Below are 23161 nucleotides of genomic sequence, written 5' to 3'. Positions count from 1 at the left end.
CATTTTGTTTCCAACGGCGTTAGTTATTCACTAAATATAACAAAAATTATCAAAACCAAAATAACAAACGATTACAACTTACAGCTGTTTACGTTTTTAACACTGAACGGTCATCAACGGTTATTTTTTAATTTTGACATCATGACATCTGACATCTATATCCACGCCGTGGACACGCCCACAAAAGGTCCAGAACAGGCGGCTCGTGATACATCATAGGGCAAGCGGTTAAATATAGGATCATAATTTCGTTATTTCGCTTTTTTAGATCCTTTTCTTTAATAGGGATAATTTAATTATTACATAATATGTCGTGTAACTGATAATTGTAATTGATAAATAAATCGTGACAAATACTTCAAATGACCTAACATTTGACTTGGTCGAGCCGCCTATGGGACACTTCTACTCCCAGGACTTGAAGTAGGTACTATGCCGGCCACAAAATTTTGGCCGTCATTGTCTGTCAATTCAAAAAAAAAATTGTAATCCGTACTTTATTGTCATCATGATTACCGTCTTGATTATGAACGTTATTTTTTGGGTGGTAAATTTCAAAACTCAAAATTATTTTGTCATTTCTACTACACAGAACGTTTACCTCAGGTTATCTATGTACGATTGCTCTAATTTTGTTCATTCATGTCGGATTTTTGGAATATCTGAGCTTCAAACAGTTTAAATTGATTGTCAATCTGACAAGAATCGAAAGTGGGGTTACGATTCCTAAAGGTTTATTTACACTTTACTTGAATGTCAAGAAAGTGACGGCCAAAATTTTTTGGCCGCCATAGTACTTCTACGCCGCTCAGAAAAAAAAAGACACTTTAACCGTCTCAATGGAGATACACAAAGGGGTGATTTTCGACCGTTTGAAGATATTTGAATTTGTTTTCCTGAAAATAAATTGGCACCAGCTTTTGTCTGCGGCTTTGCTCAAGTATACTGAGCATACTAACATCACTACCAAACAAAATTTTTATTTGAAAATGTGTCCAAAAATTCGTGTACTTATCTCTTTGCTTGAGCTGTCCCCTGTTAACTACTAAGTAAAGCATTGTGGATGAAAAATATGTAGCTGCAGTAAATGTAGGGAAATTTAAGTCCCTTTAAAAATGTAAACTTATTATCTAACCTAACAAATTAAGAAATTAAACTAAGTAAGAATTATGAAATTATGTATAAAAATCGATAAATATGTAATAATAATCGTACTTTCTTAAAATTAACTTCTGACGTGTAGTTTTTGAATTAACGCAATCAAGCAGTGAACGAGACAAACAGGAATTCTAAAAACACCTAAAATGTCGACTTCTGCATGGCCTTAGTAACTCAAAAAATTCAAAATTTTTTTAAAACATCGAAATAACAGACAGACACTCCAGTTTTATTTATGTTTACGTGCAGATTAAATTTTGTTTCTGAAATAATAAAAAACAAGTTTTGCATAAATCATTAACTTTGTAACTGTGTTATAACAACATTTTCTAAAACTCGCTTCCTTATGTACAAATTTCTGAACATTTGCCTCACCAATTCTTAGGTTTTTATTAGAAATAATTTAAACCTAAAATTAAAAAAAAAAACTACAAATTCTGTAGGTACTATAGCAAATAACAAAAAATAATTGTTTCAATTTTTTTTAATTGCTTACACCATGATATTAAATATTGTTCTGGTAAGATATAATTTTAATGTAACATTTATATTACTCTTCTATTGGTTCCATTGCTTCTATTTTCAATTTTTTTATGCAACATGACCGGTGTTTGATATTTACTCTAATGTTATTACATATCTTTTGGTTAATTAGTGTTTCTGTAAATGACAAAGTAAACAAAATAGCCAACGTGGAAAATTGTCGAACATCGAACGTATGTTTCTTTCAAAATGCACTGCTAATTATTCAAACATTTACATTAAGCAACATTTTTACTTTAATTAAAGTTACGAGTGTATGAATTTAGCTCAAAAGATACTGTTATTTTTTATTATTTCGCCAAGATTACCTTCAACAACTTTTGAGAATTTATCCTTTTTAACAAATTAAAAATTTTAAATTATTACTTATTAGAATGTTAAACTCTAATTTTGATGATATATTAATGGCTAAACGCAAAATTTTTATGCATTTTCTTAATAATGCTATGTGGAGAATTAATTATTATTTATCTTCAATCTAACTATAACTGCAAATAAAAAATAAATAATAATACATACTTATTAATGCAGATAAAAGCAGCGTTGCAACTCGTCAGCCATATAAACCCAAACAACTTTTTATGCATTTTGTTATTTTGGATAGAGCAAAGGTCGTAATAAATAAAGTTAGGTAAGGTCGAACTGACCTACGACGATGTAGAACAAGTTTTAGTTGTGCAAAACAACAAAATGAATTTAAATTTATTCATTTAAGAATAACAGATAATTATGCAAACGCTTGAGAATATGTAATTAAATTTTCAACTAAATTAATTTTAGTAATGGTAATGTTTTGTACAGTGTGTCGCACTTAATGTAATATTTTTGTTAGTGTTAGAAGTAGAAATTTGAATCTTCACGCAGTCGTAGAACTTTATGAGTTGCATCTTTTGAAATATTTGTTGTCGGTTGTAAACTCAGCTAACTGCGACCTTTCGAATAGTTCCACTTTTCTATATTTGGGTTCGCGTTGGAGACATCCCAAGAACTTATTATAAAAAATTGTTCAGAATACAATTTTAACCCCTGGAAGCAAGTTTCAATACTAATTTTGCATTTCGATCATTGATAAATGTAGGATTTGCGGAACTGAAGGGGAAACAATTGAACACATCATTTCTTCTTGTACCGTTTTGGCTCAAAGCGAATATAAAAAACGTCACGATATATTCGCTAAAATTATACACATGAATTTAGCTGTTAAATTCAATTTATTAAAGAATACACAACCACATTATAGTTATACACCAGAAAGTTGTTTAGAAAATGACAATTACAAATTATATTTTGATCGCACAGTTTTAACTGACATTCACATTCAGCATAACAGACCAGACATTATAATTTTAAATAAACAACAAAAGCAAGCATATCTTTTAGATATAGCTGTTCCAAATTCACATAATATAACACAGACATATAACACAAAAATTAATAAATATTTAGAGCTCTCCGTTGCTATGAGAAATCTTTGGTGTTTAGAAAAAATTTCGATTTTACCACTTGTAATTTCAGCAACGGGAATAGTACCGCAATCTCTTTTTAAAAATTTAAAAATTCTGGATTTAGATATCACATTGGTAGTTGAAATTCAAAAAGGTATACTCGTATTATTATACTCATGTCACATCGTGAGGAAGTTCCCTAACATTGACACAGAACATAATACACAACAAAGTCAAAATGCGGAGGCGAGACGCCGGTAATTATGTTGATAAGCACTGCACTATTACTTGATAGTAATATCCGTAATAGTGTATGTACTCCGGCAAAATTGCCGTGCCGCCGGGTGGAGGTGGGATACGATTTTGCATTTTACTTTTCGGACAGTTATATCATTTATGTTTCATTACCTGTTTCAATTTTTGTTGAATAAAACATTAACAATTTATTATGGTTTTTTCATTTATTTTTGACAAGTTCTTACGCTTTTTTTACATTCAAACTTAGAGACTAAAATTGTTTTCTGCACAGCTTTTTATAACAACTTCTTGCAATATCTTCATCTCGAAATACAGTATCTAGAATGGGCTGGCTCTATTTACGGATTTACAAATTATATTAAATTTGAGCTGTGTATTTCAAAAGATCATGATGATTTACGAATGTACAAAAATTCGAATTTATATTGAATTGTATGTATTGTAATTGTATTGTAATGTAATTGTATTAAATGTAACGAAATTGTCAGACTATCTTCATCTTAAAAGTCTCAGTACAATAAATTAAACATAAGCAAAGTATTTCTGTTTAAAACACATTTCAAAATTTTCCCTTGTGGCTTTTAGCACAATTAGGACAACGAAGATGATTTACAATGCTAAAACACGTCCTCCTAGTATTCTGGCTAGCGTGACCACCCTCTTGCAAAGCATTATAGATAACAGGGGTCGCACAATATATCAATTTATTTAAAGCAAGCAGCATTCTCTTTAGGAAGATACTATGATTTTAAAAATAGGGTAACTAATATAGGGTGACTTTGAAAGTTGTGCAGATATTTGAATCTGTGATAGAAGCCCACAAAAAGTAACGATTGAGCCAATAATGCCTTACACAAATGTTGATATTTTTCGAGAAAAAGGGGCTCAAAGTTTTGCAAAAAAAGTTTGGGAGCCATTGAATTTTATGAAAAAATAGGTAAAAAACAATCATAGTAGACTTTTTTTGTTGTCATTTAATTCAAAATTAAGTCACTTTGACAAGAATATCAATTTTAACCTCAATTTAAATCACAAATGTCTTTCATCAACCTGGATAAAACCGATATGGTTTTTGATCTATGGCGAAGCCAGTCGACATTCAGAGCTAGCATGGCAAATCTACGGTGAAAGGTTGCCTCAAAGGATACTGCCCAATGCACGAACCTTTGTAAACTTTGTGCAGCATCTTCGCGCTTTCGGGCGTTTCGAAATGAATAAGCGTGATCTTGACCACCAATGAGGAGATAGCATTTGAGTTGCAAAAGAAAACATTCCTCGAGAAATCCAAGAGCGTCACTTCCAGGAGTCATTTTTATTAACGTGTTGAAAATCACCTCGTAGGTCCCTAAGTTTCACCTCGCCGCGCCGTTTGAATGTAGACGGTTATCTTCAATTTTTAAACGAAGTTTTGCCAGATTTAATCGAGGAAATTCCTCTAGCAATTCGACAAAAAATGTGATACCTTCATGAGTGGTGCACCGCCTCCTTACGTTTAAAACACCGCTCAGGAAATTTGTGAATTCTGAATCGAGTTCGGCTTTCTTGGACACGTCGTACTGAAGCTTGCATTGCGAGCGATGGCAGGCATTTCGACCAACTTCTTTGATGTTTCGTTTAATTCTTTTACTCACAATTACAGTATTTTTACTTTGTTGCTTTAAGCCTTTGTTGACTTCTGAATCAGTTGCAGGAACTATTTCATCATCACTTTACAAATTTGATCAAAGATTCATGATGAAACTCAAAAAACCTAAACATAAACGTCAAAGATAATCTCGAGTGACATGAAAAATTGACTTTTTAGGTTGCTCGTACGTCAAAACTGCCTGCCAAATTTGAAATTTTTCAGCGTTTCCCAAACAAAAGGATTCCTTTGATTTTCTTTTAAACCATTAACATTTGTATAAGGCAAGTTGGGTTATTTTGTCTTCTTTTAACACGTACTACCTCATGTTAAAATATCTGCACACCCTTCAAAGTTAGACTGTATATGTAGAATGAGAAATCCGAGTTGCAAGAAAGACCTTTCGGTCCTCCAACGGCTTCCTTTACAGTGGGTCTCTCCCCACTACTTCCCATAATTTCACTGCGCATCCAGCTACATTCTGCGTAAGTTACTTTAAAATCATACATCATTAGATCCTTGTTCGTATCAAAATTTCTAAGAAGCTGGTCATCCTGGCCAAGAAGGTAAAGTACGGTGCTGAATTTGTCGCTATTATGTGTCCCCTCTGGGTGTCAAAAGCCAATTTCGTAATTTTCGATCAAAGTAATGCAGGCAGATATATTCTATTGGCCCAACTATATTTTCCTTAAAGTGAAAGAAGCTGGTATGTATGTCTGATAAATGAAAAACACTTTATCAATACATGGTTATTTATTGACAGTAACATACTTATGTGAAACTTGATTCTACCTTTTTTAATTAAGAAGTTTGTTTTTCTGGAAAGTGCATAAAATTGAGATCCGCGGTAAAAAAAATACTGTTTAATTTAATCCACAATGTGGCTCTTCCACGATAAAATAGCATAAGATTGTGGTTCTTCTATAGATAGTCTACAATGATTTTACACAATGAATTAAGCTTAAAAAATGGTTGTCCGATGATAACGAAAATGTTGAGATCAATAATAAGGCAACTGAAACTTGAGGTAAATTGGATCATGAAACACGATCCAGACGGATTTTTTTAGTGCTTTTGATTGACTATTACTTGCGTAAATACGAGGAGAGTTCAAAATTTTAAGTCGCAACAGTTTTTTTGTGAGAGTTTATTAAATGATCGTTTAAAACTTGCACGTGTATAAAATTATGCCAATATACAGTGAGTGGCAAAAGTATGGAATAAATTCATTAAAAATTAAACAAAATTTTTTTCAAAAAAATCTTTGGACAGGTCAATTTTAGTTTATAAAAATACATATTTTAATACAAAATAAAATTCCAAGCGGTCATTTGTTTTCGAGTTATGACGTCATCGATAGTTTTTTTAAATGGAAACCCCCTATTTTTTTCTTGATTCTGATAGCCCTTTTGGTACTAAAACATGTACTTTTATAAACTAAAATTGACCTATCCAAAGATTTGTTTGAAAAAAAAAATTGTTTTGCCATTTTGCAAGTGAAACTATTAATAACAAAAAAATGGGAGAAACAGCTACCTACCTACTTTTTTAATCACAAACTAGATCTATTGAAATAATATTTAAAAATAAGTATAAAAGCAAACTGTATTCATTAAGAAACGTAATAAAACTAAAAATGTGCCTGTGCTATTATCATAACATCAGAAACAAGAATAATAATAAATGTTTATTATAGGAAAAACGTTACAAGACCAGCTTTATTTGTCCTTTACTGATGCATTCTGCACTCTCTGCAGATTCTATCTGAAGATGATTCAGAAGACACTTGATAATTATATCTGTGCTTTTCCTTTCCCCTTCATTTTCCATTTCCTACCAGAGACAGATATCTTTGCTTTCTTTTCTAGACGTAATACTTACTTCAATTCTGGATAAAGTGTTCGTTTTCTGTCGTCTTCCAATGTATTTGTTTTTCTTTAAACAATAATAAAATAAGAGTGTCTTCTGTCAATCTCTTATTCAGTTCTCTTTTGCCTGATATCTTGACTACTGGCTTACATCTTGGAGTAACATATGAAAAGCAAGTGAACGGAATTAGCGTATTTGGAAGTCAAGATCGATGAGAATGTAAAGATGAAGATGTTGATGGAGCTAAATATGGGGGTAATATACTTATGGTTTAATAAGGTGATTGTGTAGAAATTTCAGGTGGCGATAGTGAGTTGAAGGTGAGCATGGAGATATAATTATGTGTGGTTCTAATGACGAGTACAGTTGAAGCGAGAATGGTTTCACATTTAAAAGGCTGTGCTATAGTTTCAGTTGCTCCAAGTCCACATCAGAACAAACATCCGGGTCGTAAGGAATATTTTAGGGAATTAGAAGAACTGCAGGGTTATTTAGTCATCCACTTTTACCAAACATAGTTGTAACTTGTAACAAATGCTTAATGGTTACATTTTTCCAACGTCTAGAGGCTGCAACTTATGGGTACAGTGTGAAGACAGACATACAATTGTAACATTATTAGGTAGTCCTCCTAGCTTTCAGTTCAGTATCACCTCTAAGTTCTCAGTTCTCGTACGTGATAACTGATAAACGGCCATCCAAAAGTAAGCGAACTAGATCTTATATAAATGATCTCATTGGCAAGAAAATGGTTAAACACCGCTCTCATCTAGCCTGATGTGTTTACGGCCTGTTTTCGCGAATATTTTGTGTTTTTCTTTGGGACCGTATTTAGACTGAACTCAACCACATTGTAGGTATACGGCAGTGTAGACGAAATAAATGTGTCTCTTGAATATTATTGAAATAGAGATTTCATTTGCCAAATACTTTTAAAGAGTCAAGCAGTTCTACGCTTTTCATCGTAAAATACACATGCTTAATTTTATTTTTCCCTGCCAAAAGAATGAATATCATGAATGGTCAATCTATACAAGGTGATTCTGAAATAAATTGAAAAAAAAACCGGCAATTGGTGATGATCAGAAGAACTCATAGATTAAAAAAATCTTATAAAATTTTTTTCGTTTTCTAGATACAAATGATTGAAAGCAACAATAATAATTAAAGGTAAAAGGTGCCCGTCAGTCACAAACGTGACATTACTACTCCTTTCGATCATTTCAATAGAAACATTTACAAAGCAGCACCTACGACTTTATCGTGGAGTTGATGTCACAATGGTTGCTAATGAAGTGAACAAATTCGAACAAATTTTCCCTATTCATGGGCGTTGGAAATACAAGGATTCACAAAAGTCATTTACGCAGAATTATTTCATGTCAAGGATATTCCATATTTTTTTCCAAACTTATTTCAGAATCACCCTGTATATTATAGATTCCATACAGGGTTATTCACGTAAGATGACGAGACTGACCAGGTAAAAATGCAACCCAAAATAAATTTTACAAAGCATTCATTGTGTTCTGGTATTTAAATATTAAATCAGGAATCCAAGTAGGTATTTTATTAGTTTGAAAGGTGTACAGTCGGAACGTTATGGATGTGGATTGGGGACTTGTCGTTAAGTTGGCACTACCAGCAAAAGTAACTAGGCGCGCCAATAAGGTTATTGGAATATATGACAGATCTCACTAATGTACAGTTCAATCATAAGTTTTAAGCGACCTTGAGTTTGACAATCCATATCCAAAACATTTCGAGTATATCCATCGTTGCATTTTTCATTCATATTTAGTATTTGAAAATGTTTTCGAACGATGACAAAACCGACATGATCCTACTTACCCATTACTTTTGTGATTTTAATTGCTTATTATTGTTATTAAATAATACGTTGTTGAGACATGTATTTTTCTGTCAGAACTTGACATTAATTAGGCTGACGTTAAAAGCTATCTATGTTTTATGAGCATTACGATAATGTAATAGGGATCGTCATCTTACGTGAATAACCCTGTATATTGTATGCATTGTACTAATTCACATTTTTGTTTCTTTGTAAAAACAGTGAGCTTAGGTACTGTCCCGAACTTTGATATCAGCTAAGGTACCAGTGTTTTTGGCTTTAGTTTTCTGTTCAGCTCCATTGTGGAAACAGAAAATTGCTAACTTGTTGTTTTATAGGGCACACCATCTTTAACAAAATTCAGAATGCCCGCATTCTTCTTCGCTGGAAGTATTGATGTGACATTATGTTTTGATTATTTCTGGAAAAATTAAAACGGATGTATCATGAATCACTTCACTCGATTAGGCAGGGATCGATTTACCACTCCACATGCTTTTTTACAATTACTCATGGAAAAGAATTAATTTGTGCAACACATTAAAAGTGCAGCTTTTAAAGTCAATATTACAATATATTAGTAAAATGATACACTGCAAACAAATGGGGCTTACTTCAGATCAAATATCGGAATTCAAATTTTTCCGGTAACTTCCACTATACGTATATACAGGGTGATTCATATAGTTTCATAATACATAGTATATTAAAACATGAGTTTTATAAAACTTAAATTAAGACACGAGTCAGATTTGCAGCACCACTGCCGCGGGCAGGAGTGCCTGTAAATGACGAGTGCTCTTAAGTTTTATAAAACCAGTTTTTTATGCTATTTTTTCTAATTTCCATATTAAATACATGTTTTTTTACAAATAAAATCAATTTTGGTAATTTAGGGAATTTTGTGACAGTTGGTGACACTTTTATTTCATGGTTAACATTTAAAGTAAAATTCTAAATTTGAATCTGGACTAAACATAACTGTCATTTTTCGCAAGTGAAATTAAAATTAAAGATAAATTATCCACAAATACGGCAAATAGCAGAGAATACCACAGTCAATTTGCTGCCGCCAATGTGTGTTACTAACTGAAAAAAGTTCCTAGATTTTGGATGTGTTAATAGCTTTCAAAATGAATGCGTTAACAGCTTTGTTAAAACAGCAAATTAGAAAAATATTTTTACCATTGGCAGATTCCGGTCTCAAAAGGCTCTTGACAATAAAATTTTGAGTCATACATCAAAAATTGGTAAAAATTACCATATTGGTTTTTTCACTATTAGTAAATGCCATTCTTCGCTAAATTATTCCACTTTACGTCCAATGTACCTATAACAAATGTCATGAATGTCATAACAGAAGCAAACAATTGTTGCTCTAGAGAAAATATTGGTATTGTAAAGTACGCTTTAGTTTCATTTTGACAACAATGCCTGGCAGTTTGTTTCAACGTAAAATATTTTCATTTATCTGCAGTTCTTAAAAGGTGGTAGTACGCTCTTCAACAATTTTAACCTTAGAACCTAAACATTTTTGTAAGAGTGTCTAGGGGTTGGAATCTACCACCGGTTAAAGTTTGTATGATACTATATGAATCACCCTGTATGTATGGTGGTAACATCGTATGTGACAACTAAATAACTCGTCGTGAAAAAGCTTATCAACCATTTAAATAGAAAACGCAATTAAGAAACTTTATCCACAATCAGTTAGTAACGGACAGCTTTTCCAACCCCTTAGGTTGGAAAGTGAACGACTCCACGCGTTCATTTCAACTAGTCAGAAATCGTAAAAAAATAATGAACTAATGAGACTTAATCGGTCAGAAATGAAACCATTTCCAAACTGTGGGGGCGTTACTATAGCACCAGTCGCGAAAATTTCTGTACGTTTTTTCGTATCCTAGTTTGCTTTTCTCAGGTAAGAGATTGAGTGCTAATTTGTGTGCGGATTTCCGCAATTCTGGGGGAGTACACACTATTTCGCTATCGGACATTTTGTTTGTTAAAAACACTGAGCAAATGCAAATTTGGTGTGACTTTTGTTAACTAATTTAATAAAATGTCAATTTATTTTTTATTATTATAATGTTGCTGGTTTTATTAAATGATTGATTGTGAATAAAATAGTGTACAGACCTCGGCAAAAGTACAATTCCTGTGTTTCGAGAACTAGTTCTCTCGTCAGGAATGGAATATTTTCCGCCTCGGTATGTAATATACTATTACACCATGGGATTGTTTAAAATAGCTAGACTCTACTGATATCCTTTCTTGTTTCAATCAATCAATCTATTTATAAAATTTCACTATTGAATAGAATATTCAAAGACTTTTCGAAAAATATAACTTTCCAGCCGTATTGCCATTTAAAATTTTTGAGTTGTCCCCCTTTGCTTACACTGGGTGGAATTGAAAAAAATTAGTTTATGCCAAAAAATCACTATTTAGAAATATAAATTGACCAGTCCGAGTTAGTTGATATTTACTGTATGTAGGTAGAGACGTGTTAATTTATAAACGTTACGACCATTTTAATTAAAACAAAAATTTGTTTTCAGTAGTTTTTGATACATATTAAGTGTAGATATTGTATTTATTGTTATTATGACAAATTGTTATTTTTATTGCTTGTCAAATGTGAACTTTTATGTCATTTCAACCTACTTTTAAACATCTGATTAATCTTACGCAATTAGCAGTTCATCCGGTCTTCAGATGCAATTATTAGAAAATGTAATTTTTAATCTATTAAACCTGCACTGCATTAACAAATTAATGCGTTGGACGTATTAATTATTTCTGGAAATATACCAAGCAAAAACCAAACTACAATTCCGTTTGAAAGTAGAGTGGTTTGAAAGCGCTAAAGCTAGAGAATAGTTTTTATATCCTTAGCGTTAACGTAGAAACAGCGTCTGTAATTCCAGATTAAGTTCATCTAACGATATTATTTATTAATATGTCTTGTCACAGTAAATACCTATAGCCAGTTTAATCAAACAATAATAACAATATTTCTTTACAGTATTAAGACAGATTGTATGATAATTAAATAATTGCAAATAAGATCATGAACGGATCTGATAGGATAAGATCCGAAATCGAGATTTTTTATGGTGTTACTTCAATGCGTAGGTGACGTGCGCATTTCACAAAAAAAATACTTAAACTTTACAATATCACTATTAAATAGAGAATAAAAAGACATTTAAAAAATATATACGTAATTTTGACTAGCCCCTGGATAGCAAAATGTAAAGCAAAATTCTCTCGGAAAAATGTTGTATTTGATGAACTGGCAAAACACAAGGAAGAACATTTTATTTACATCCGATATGCTATTACAGTACTGTCTTCTATACAATAACTGTCGTACTCGTCTTTTTTGAATTCGAGAGATTTTTTAATTGTTATCCACACATCGACGCGGTACTGGAAACTAGATTGTCTATGTAATTTCAACAAGACAATATTTGTGCTCAAGTTGCAGTGTTTTCAGTGGTCCGTATTTTCTGCAGATTTACCTCTAAGAAAATTCTTGTAGATTAAGATTAAAAGCATACATTTAGCGAAGCTCCACGGTTACCAAAACAGAAGACGAACAATAATTGTGAATTGTAATAGAAGGAGCTCAGATGGAAATTTCTGAATGTACTACATATTAAAATTTTGTGTTACTGGCATTGTGATTACACTTATTTATTATTAATCAACCCCGATTCAAACAACTAAATGAGAAATATTGATCGTTTACTCAGATTAAATAAACGTTTTTAGAAATTATGCAAGTATGTAATATAAATGAAATTTTACATTTTTTTTTATTGTAGCAATAATAGTATATAGTTGAAATTCAAAAAGGTATAGTATTATACTCATGTCACATTGTGAGGAAGTTCCTTAACATTGACACAGAACATAATAAAACACAACAAAGTCAAAATGTGGAGGCGAGACGCCGGTAATTATGTTGATAAGCACTGCACTATTACTTGATAGTAATATCCGTAATAGTGTATGTACTCCGGCAAAATTGCCGTGCCGCCGGGTGGAGGTGGGATACGATTTTGCATTTTACTTTTCGGACAGTTATCATATCATATCATAAAATCTCCCAATCTCTCGCTGGACGAAGTTAACCAAAAAACCAAGTAAAAGCTTTTCTTTATTCCAGTGTTACTTTTAGTACTGTCTGTGACAGAATACAAAGTATCGGGTGTTTTTTTTTTTTTTTTAATTTCACCTCAAAGTTGGCGTTGGCGGATCAGCTGTTTAAATCTTAGGTTTTTACGCGAGTGGTGCATTCACAATCGACTTTTCAACGCCAACTTTGAGGTAAAATTAAAAAAAAAAAACATCCAATACCATAGTAGTGTAATTTATATGATGCTTCTTGCCCTAGCTATATTTAATATTAAGAATTAAATAAAAAATAGAACAAATATTGAGTTATAAGTATATGAGTATTTAACAACTAATTTTAGTGGTTAAGTGTTTCCCTAAGTCTCGCCAATCTGTATAAATAAACGAGAATTGAAAATAATTAAAATCCGTCGGATATAGTCGGTCGATTGAAACACTACTCATTTAAAAGTAATAAACTCGAGTAGGTATCGTCATTGCTGTGCGGTCAATTTCCACATGCAGATTTAAACTTCATTAGAAAGTAATCGCGCGTACTAACTGTATAGTAGATTTTTTACAAAGAACGGACATATACAGCTATTTTAATTTAAGTTATTCAGTGCAGTTTTTGCTGCCTCACTTATTTCTCTTCTGTATCGTGAACCGATTAGCCTTAACACTAAACTCTCCTACTGCCATCATCTGGTTTTTCCGTCTTATTTGCATATCTAAACAATTTCATAAATTCTTATTAGACAGATATATCAATAATCAGTCATTTGTGTTAATCCGTCCAATTAGAAGCGCGTCATTTCATCTGGGTCAGTAATTAGTTGAAAGCTTTTCGCAAAAATTTCCAAAATGGAAGAAAGTATCCCAAAGAAAATAGGCACCATTGGTCTACTTATGTAGATATTCTGCGCCAAAAATTTGTCGCAACACTAAACGTATTTTTGCATTACTCAAAAATGGCAGAAGTAACTGAAGCAAAAATGATAGATATACATACATATTATAACTTGTTATTATGTTAATATTATGTCAATACTATGTTAGAACGTTTACGTTTGTGTACATATGTTTTCTCATCACGAAACAAAGAATATTTTCGAAATTCGATACATTGTTATTGATTTGATTTTAAATAGGGATAATAATAGAAGGCGTAAACTGAATGTTTAAAACGTATCTACATATTTCTTTTTTAATATTAAACGATTAAAGATAAATAACAATGAGAATTGTTCACTGTTTGATCTATGGTTTCAATTTTTAAATATATACTATTCAGTGTGTCTCAGCGAAGACTTTCGAGCCTGATATTTCGGTTATTTTCCAACGGATTTTTGTGAAATTTAAAATGCAGATATTTTAGACGGCGAAGTAGTCCAGTCAATAGAGCAATAAAAATGGCTCCACCTTGCAAAAGGTACAGAAAAGTTTATACTTGGCAGATATCTTCTATTAGGCATATTATTAATATTGCTGAGTTTGCGACCTTGGGGGGTTGCCGCTCGCCCCGCCACATTGGTGAATAGGGGTGGAAAATCACATTTTCGCGATTATTTCATTATCCGTGCGAGGTACGTCTATCTAAGTTATTATAATAAATGTAAAGCATCCAATTCTCTATAGTTTTTGTTCTTTATGTTTTTTTGTCAGATCAATAGTTTCGTAGTTACAGCGTGATGAAATCGAGCATTTTTATTATTTTTGTACTTTTTACTCTTTTCCACACCACCACAGGGGAAGAACAATAGGACGCGTTTTTTTTTAACGTGGTGTCCCCAGTAGGGATAGTCCACGATGCAGTAGAAGTTTCCTGTTTTCTGTTTTACTGTTTTCTCTTTGTGAACATAGACATAGAATGAGCTGAATTCCTCTTGTTTTTCAGGTTATCATCATCATCATCATCAGGATCATTTCAAAATACAAATTCATTCATTTCATTTATTTGCTCGTCTTCATTTTCGTATTTCTGGAACGTTGCTACACGAAACTCCATTACAACTGGCATTTTAAGCCCACCTTCGTCCAACCACATGTAGCATTACATGCTTTTTTACAATTACATGAAATATATTTTAATAATATTTCATGTGCAGGATCTTTTATACAGGGTTATTCTAAATGATTGTAGTCGAAGTAGGCGTGAAAACTGAATGTAAAATTTATGGTTGCCGCTCCACATTAAAAAATCATCAAAATGATGTGTTAAATTGGGTGCAAAACAACTCAATATTTTTAAAATTGATTGTAGAACAACTCAATATTTCTGGATTCAATCGTTAATTTAACAAAAATAAATAAAAATCTCATCACCGCACTTTTCACCTACAAAATGACAATGACAGCGACACAACTGACAGTTCACATGAAAGCGGCAAAAACGTAATAACATGGGCATGGCCTACTTCGACTACAATCATTTAGAATAACCCTGTAGAAGGTATTGGGGGTAAGACCAAATTTACTGGACATACGTACCCAATCAAGTGCATTTTTAGAATTGTTGAACTACTTACTCGTACAATTGAATAGATGTTAAATTCTTTAAATAGCGTTTATCCTTACCATATCCTCGTTTCGCACTTGATTCTTTAAATGTATTTAACCCTCTGTCTTTTACTGTAAGTATAGGTCAGGTCACTCAAACTGTACTCAAAAATAAAGCAAATATTTTGAGTAGCCGTTGCGTACGTGTTATAATGTTAACTGAATATTATTCTAAACAGCCCTAAGTAGTAGTCAGCTGATATTTTCTACTCTACAGATGAGTTAAAGGCGAAAATAGTTTGATTGATAAGGTCAAAGTTTTTCTCAGGGAAATTAGAATTCAATAGTTTTCTACCTGCTTCATCATTAGTATAGGTACACGCTGGAGTCCCATATGCCCATAGACGGACAAACAATAATAAATGCTCGATTTATAGAGGCTGTAAATACAAAACTATTGCTCTGACAAAAAAAGATAAACAGCAAAAATTGTAGAGAATTGCGTGCTCTACATTTTTATAATAACTTAGATAGACGTATCTCGCACTGAAAATGAAATAATCGCGGACGTTCCAGAAATACTCCCTGACTCTGAAGATGAAGACGAGCAAATACTTGAAATCAATGAATTTATATTTTGGCAAATGTAAGATGATCCTGATGATGATGATAATCAACCAGAAGAACAAGAGGAAAATTCTCAAGAGGAATTCATAAACTCTGACGAATTCAGCTCATCTATACCGATCGATCCAAATCAATCGGGTCCGTCTATGTTCACAAAGAGATCGCAAAGATCAAACAGTAAACTTCCACTGCATCGTGGACTATTCCTACTGGGGACTCCATGTTAAAAAAAAACGCGCCCTATTGCTCTTACCCTGTGGTGGTGTGGAAAAGAGTAAAAAGTACAAAAATAATAAAAATGCTCGATTTCAACACGCTGTAACAACGAAACTATTGATCTGACAAAAAAACATAAAGAACAAAAACTATAGAGAATTGGATGCTTTATATTTTTTATAATAACTTAGATAGACGTACCTCGCACGGATAATGATATAATCGCGAAAATGTGATTTTCCATCCCTATTCACCAGTATGACGGGGCGAGCGGAAACCCTCAAGGTCGCAAACTCAGCAATATTAATAATATGCCTAATAGAAGATATCTGTATCTTTTGCAAGGTAAAAGTCCCTATTGATTGGACTAAAGAGTGAAGTCCCATTAATGCAATAACCCAAGTCTCGAAAATGTAATTTTTACATGCCTTTTTAAAATGTTGAATCACTTAAGATTTATATTAAAAAATTGATCGTCAATAAAAAATGCTGCAAGAATAAACTTGTCCTTGAAAGACGTCTGTTTTACAAGAAAAAAGAAAAAAATTGTGTTAAACGTGGCTGCAGGGGCCAAAACGTAGACGCGTATGAAACAAACGCGCACTATCGCCGAATTTTGGTCACCACTCTTCTCACAAACGCAGGTGATATACTTGAGATTTATCTTTCTAACCTACAAACACAAAGATAAAGACAACATTTGGACATAATTTATTATACTGGATGCTTTAATTCTTCCATAAAGGACTAAAACACAATCGTGATATTTTATCAAGGTAATTTAGTTCACGTACACTTCCTATGTCTTCAAATAAATTGACGACTCTTTGAACCTTAAATTTTGTAAAGCCTACATTTGGATAGTGTTCCACGAGAAAACGAACTGTCATTGAAGTTCTTACGACATAGGTAATAATTATTTCCTTTTTCAAAAATATTGAAATTTTTGCCATTGTAGTCTATTTTTAGAGTATTTTCAATAAATTTACGTGACCTGACCTGACCTGACCTGACCTGACAATATAGGGTGGGTGTTTTGCTGTCATTATACATATATTGTTTACTGAACGTAATTCAGTAGAAGTGCATTGTTTCTATACCCTTTTAAGCAAATAAATATTAAATAAAAATGAAGGAAGCATCACGCACGAAAACCTCAATTTAGATATCCATTAACGACTCTTTATTTTTTTAAATACACGGTTATTAGAAAAAAATAGAATTGATGCATTTATGTAAATAATAAATATTGTTTTTATAGTGATTTAAAGCTATGTTACGTTAAGGTTTTACATAAATAATGCAATAATTTATTCGTACAGCAGTCCATTATTCAAATACGAATGTTTCCGTGGAAAATAAATATTGATATGCCATTAATTACCGTTACTTTTGAAATTAAGAATTTTCAACTGAGTACGAATAATTAAAAATTAATGAAACAAATACTAATATTTGTTGCACGCGACTAGTAGCGGTGAATTGAAATAATATCAATAATGTCAAACCATCAATCGTTATCTAAAATGCGCATTAAAGTTAACACAATTGTTGTATTATACTGACCCAGGACAATTTATTAATGCAGCTCATTAAAAATGTCGCTCGTCGAAACACAAGAAGGTTGTTTGTAATTAATGGGAGAAAATAATATTTACTCCACGCCACATCGATTGTGGCATGTTATGATATGATTATCGGAATAGTAATAATGATTAATCTCATTTTACACTAAAGATCATTATAATTTAATAAGAGTTATAAAACTCAAAGATTATTATGGGCATGCTTACATTCTTAATATTAATAACTACCAATTTACTGAAGTTATTAGCAAATATTTGTTATCTAGGTTTTGTCCGTCACTTTTGTTTCATGAGTTGATTTATAAAATTAAAATGTGATTCAAAAATCTGCAAGAGGTGTTTCCATGGAGCCGTCGAAGATGCAAGAATTACATGGCCGGGACACCGTGTGTAGTAAAATGATATCTTTAAAAATTAGCTAATAAAAATCTGTTATTTAGTGGTATCTTGTTGATGTGTAGGTCCTAGTTAAAGGAAAATATAAAATACTTAAACCCTTTCCTGTAAATTGAATTAAATTGAATGTAATGTGTAAAGAAATAGTTATTTTCTTGTTCCAAAAATTATTTGAATGAAAATTACTTCTGCTGCATAATTATGTACCATTGAAATAGCTCAATACCTCCTACAGCTTGAACGATTCGATTTATCGCTCGACTATCTTTTTAACATACAGGAAAGGTCACTTGTCGGCTTCTTGCTTGTTTTTGCGCCTCTTTACCCATCGTTTCCTCTTCATTCATCCTATGCTCGTTATATTATACACATTTTTAGGAAAGTCCGGCCTTTCTACTGTTGACAATAAGGTCAATGTTAATAGCAAACACAGGCTAAAGTATGTTTTATCAACTTTTCACGGTGTAGGTCTTTTTTTCCTCGTACTAATGATTTCATTTTTTCATTATAAATCAAATTCTGCTGTTTGCGTATCGTTCCCAATAATATTGTTGTTTATCATGGTTTCTTTCCTTCATCCCAAACATAATCTTTCTTGTTTATTAAAAGTTTTATCATGTTTGTCGATTCTTATTCTTTTTCTCTGTAAAATATACATCATCATAGCAAGATGCAAGTAACCCTGTTGCATAATAATACTACCTAGCGATGTAATTATTCTGCCTTCCAGTATTAAATACTCACTTGAATTGGCAACAAGAATTTTAAAATGCTGATCTAAGGAAAATAATCATACCTAATTATACATACATACATAATATGAATTATTTACATTTGCCTTACATAGGCGGATGACTTAACAAAGACTACATCGAACTGCGATTATAATATGGACATAATAAGGATCTGTAACTACGGTTACTGAAATTTAAAAATACTCAATTTATAGTTAATTCTATAATCACTAGATTATAATAAACATTATGTAATATGTATATTCACCCCTTCTCATATTAAACAATAAATAAATTGTAACTTAGCATCTTCCACCCGTGTTAAACTTTATATTAAAATATTATCGCGTTTAATAATGTGCTACAAGACCACTATATTTTGGCAAAGCAAATACGGGGTGATCAACAATGACTGAGTCTGTTGGCAATGAAACAGTTGAAAAGTGCTGATGTTTTTTGTCTCGTAATTTGCGATGACTGAATTTTTTAACTTGAGACGACATTAAAAACATTTTTGGTTATGCCGGTTATGTTTATGCTATTACAAAAATGAATCTTTGATGGTAAATTTTAAATTTGCCAAAATTCATTGTTACCAACAGACTCAGTCATTCTTGATCACACCGTACCATGCGTTCAAATGAAAAATGGAACAGTGTAAATTTTGAATTTCCCGCCGTTTGACACGAATGACATTTATTTGTCTAACAGGCACGTAATTGAACATGTCTGTTTTTAGCAAAGGACGCCCTTAGATGTTTGCTTCGAGAATAGGGATCGTTGATTATTCTAAAGAAAGAAAAAAAAAACAGGAAGATTTTTTGCTTATAAATTTTAGATTTATTTACCGAAACTAAAAACTTTCTGTTAGGTAATGCATGAAGTACATAATATTTTTGTTTTACAAGACAAACATTTCCGATAATGATGCGGAATCTGGAAAAGTTCCCCGAATGCTTGCAGCGTTTCCACGTTGAATGGCAAGGGAAATCCTCTCGAAAAGGAATTTATTTGATTTTGAATCACCCGATTCCGCAATAAGTCGATTTCTGATGACATTAATGAAATTTAATTTAAATTTAGGTTAGTGTCAACGCGCTCTAATTACAATTGTCAATTTACACTTTAAAGTAAAACAATCGACGGTTTCAGCGCCTTCCCAGCCCAGGATTTCAATTGAACGCACGATATAAATTGGTAGTACCCAGATTGCATAAGTTAATAAATTATAAGCGTTCACAACCCCCCATTAAATAAATTAAAAAAAAAAATCGATCCAACTGCAGTTTGCAGAATAGTAAACAGATCTTTTAAAAAATTTAATTCGTCCTATCTATATAACATACAGGCTGTATCAGCAATAGGTACAATAATTTTAACTGGTAACAGAACTCGTTAAATACATATAACATGACTTATAATATAACTTGTCCGAAACTCAGTGAATCTAAAACTGTAATCTTATTTGTCAAATACATTATTTAAAATCAACAATCTCTTTACATTTTTTTGGTCAGTGATCACAAAATGTGATTTATTTTTTTTACCTGTGGATATTTTAACGTCTCTTTCTTTTGCTCGTCGATAAGATGGTGAAATTACGACGTGGTACTAGTTTTATATGAACACGGGGATTCCGACTTTACGGTACCGATACAATGAAAATTTGCCGCTTTCGTAATTTATGGTGTTTTGAGTTTACAACTTTACCCAACATTTAAAATGAATGCTTTATATCATAAATGCCTATTTATCATTGTTCAAAAAGTAGGTGAATTTGTTGTTACTTAAGCAACCCTTAAAGCTTTAGTATTTTAAAGGCCCTTTTTCGCACGCACTTTAGTGTTAAAAACAGGGATTATGATTCAGGTGTAATAAAAAAGTTATTAGATTCCTAATCGCTCTTCAATGTTTTTTCTTAACTGCAATTGAAAATAAAGCGATAAAATAATGCCATCGTTGAGTTGTCGTATTGCCGTTGTCGGTGATTTGTGTTAATTTACGGTAGCAATAATGACTGTAATACTCAAAATGGTCCATTTTACAAACAATTAATTGACCGATATTGTACTCGCATATGGACAAGCCGCTCAAAACGCGGTCCAAGCTCGACACATTTTATCAACAGCAGTTTCCTGATCATCGTGTTGCAAATATGGAGGAAGATATTTTGAGTAGTGTTGAGGATCAACCAGGTACCATCTAGAAGACTTGCAAGGCAGCATAACATTTCATATCTACAGTATACTGTTTGGCGAATATTAAAGATGCAACAATTATGTGCAAAAAGTTCAGTGTTTGCAGCCTGGTGATTTACCACGTAAACAGGAATTTTGCGAATGGATCAAACTTTTTAAATAATGTGATATACATGGATGAAGCAGGATTCACTCAAGAAGGCGTGTTTAATATGCATAACACTCATGTCTGGGCCAAAGAAAATCCCCATTCCATTAGAGAACACAGATTTTCAACAACAATTTTCTTTAAATGTTTGGGCAACTACTAGGCCCTAATATTTTACCACCGCGACTTAATGGGGAGCGATATTTGGACTCTTTAAATTCCGTCTTGTTTGAATGATTAAAAAATTTCAATTTAGATATGCGTGTCAATATTTGGATGATGGAGCTCCATGCCATAATACAAGACTAGTGCGAATATGGTTAATCAACACATTTGCTGAACAGTGGATAGGACGTAATGGCCCCGTAGCATGACCCGCCAGGTCGCCGGATTTGAGTCTTTGTGATTTCTTTCTGTGGAGTTACGGTTGCGGTCAATAAAATCTGAGCAGCACATTTTTCTACTGTAAATATGGTTTAGATTGTTGCTCAAGTACGGGTAGTCACCTGGAAAACTGTCATGTTGATGTAAACGTCAACGAAAAAAAATGCCACATTTATCTCTTGCAGAAAAAGTAAGGGTTGTTACATTGCTGGAAGAAGGTTGGTTAGAAAGGAGGGTAGCAGTCAGGTTCAATATAGCCAGGATCACTGTGCACAATAAGAAAATGTGGAATGAACGCCAATCGTTTGAAAGCCAAGTCGGTAGTGGCAGGCCTAGAGTCTCTACAGAGATTGATGACGTTAATTTGATTCAAGTTCTACGAGAAAACCCGTTCAATTCTGTTACCGAGGCACACAATGAAACAAATTTCCCAGGTTCTCTTCGAACAGCAAGGCGTCCGTCGTGTCAAGGAAGGATCGGAACTGCGAAATCATCGTGCAGTCAAAAAACCTTTTTTGACTCAACAAAAGAACACAGAGTAGGATAGTGGGATTAGCGTTGGAATATTCCCTAGAACCATTAGATTTTTGGCAGAATGTTGTTTTCACAAACGAGAAGATTTTTCAATCGTGCTATAACGGTCGTGTTAAAGTTTATAGACCACCAAATTCTCGTTTTGATGAAAGTTATACTCAAAAAGTAGTAGTAAACGGTCGCTTTTCTGTAAATGTCTGGGGCTGGATTAGTGCCCAAGGACCTGGAGTTTTAACGCATATAATAGGCAGAAATAATGCAGAGGTCTATCTTCATACCCTGGAGAATATCATGCTGTCATCAGTGAATGCGGTCTTTCCCGAAAATAATTTTATTTATCAGCACAATTGTTCTATTCATACAGCGAGAATTATCTCATATTGGATGGAGCAGGAAGGATTACGAGTTCTGCCTTGGCCTTCGCGTAGTGCGGACTTGAACCCTATCGAAAATATTTTGGGTTTGATGATAAAGAAACGTCGAAGAGTTATAGGGAAAAAATTCAAGCAGTGTGAAACGAATTAACTCCAAACTATACTGAGGTTTTAGTAGCATCAATGCCGAGAAGATTGAATAATGTAATAGACAAAAATGGGGCTGCTACAAAATATGAGTTTTTATATATATATATTTTTTTTTGTTGCATTCTCTTACAATGTTCTTATCTTTCTACCATAAACATGTTATTATTAAGTTCACGGAAGGTGTGAATTAACACGTGGTATTTGTGTATGCGTAGGTACCGTCTCTAGGGTAATGTGACTTGAGGTGGAAGCCTGATTTACCAAATTTCATGAAAAAGTCATAGAATGTCAAATCAGTGCTCAGATTTTAATGACCGCAACCGTACATGAAGGATGTTGTTTACGCTTCTCCCATTAACAGCTTGGAAATGTTAGGGGTACGTATCGAAAATGCTGCTGTAAGGATTTGAAACAAAAGAGAAGTACTTGGACAAATACCTG

The 23161-nt window shown here is 32.8% G+C and overlaps 1 long non-coding RNA gene across 1 annotated transcript in view; it reads left to right on the top strand.

Annotated features, from left to right (window-relative positions):
- The window catches only part of LOC138122666 (uncharacterized), a 326257-nt gene that overhangs the window by 282052 nt on the left and 21044 nt on the right, over positions 1-23161 (top strand). The window contains exon 2 of the long non-coding RNA XR_011156579.1: positions 428-793. This is a non-coding gene — a long non-coding RNA (uncharacterized lncRNA). The remainder of the gene's footprint in view (positions 1-427; positions 794-23161) is intronic.

The sequence above is a fragment of the Tenebrio molitor genome, chromosome 1 (genome assembly GCF_963966145.1).
Source record: "Tenebrio molitor chromosome 1, icTenMoli1.1, whole genome shotgun sequence".
In the NCBI taxonomy this organism is placed as follows: Eukaryota; Metazoa; Arthropoda; class Insecta; order Coleoptera; family Tenebrionidae; genus Tenebrio; species Tenebrio molitor.
The sequence above is the reverse complement of the archived record's forward strand: the minus strand, read 5'-3'. Positions and strand labels throughout refer to the sequence as shown.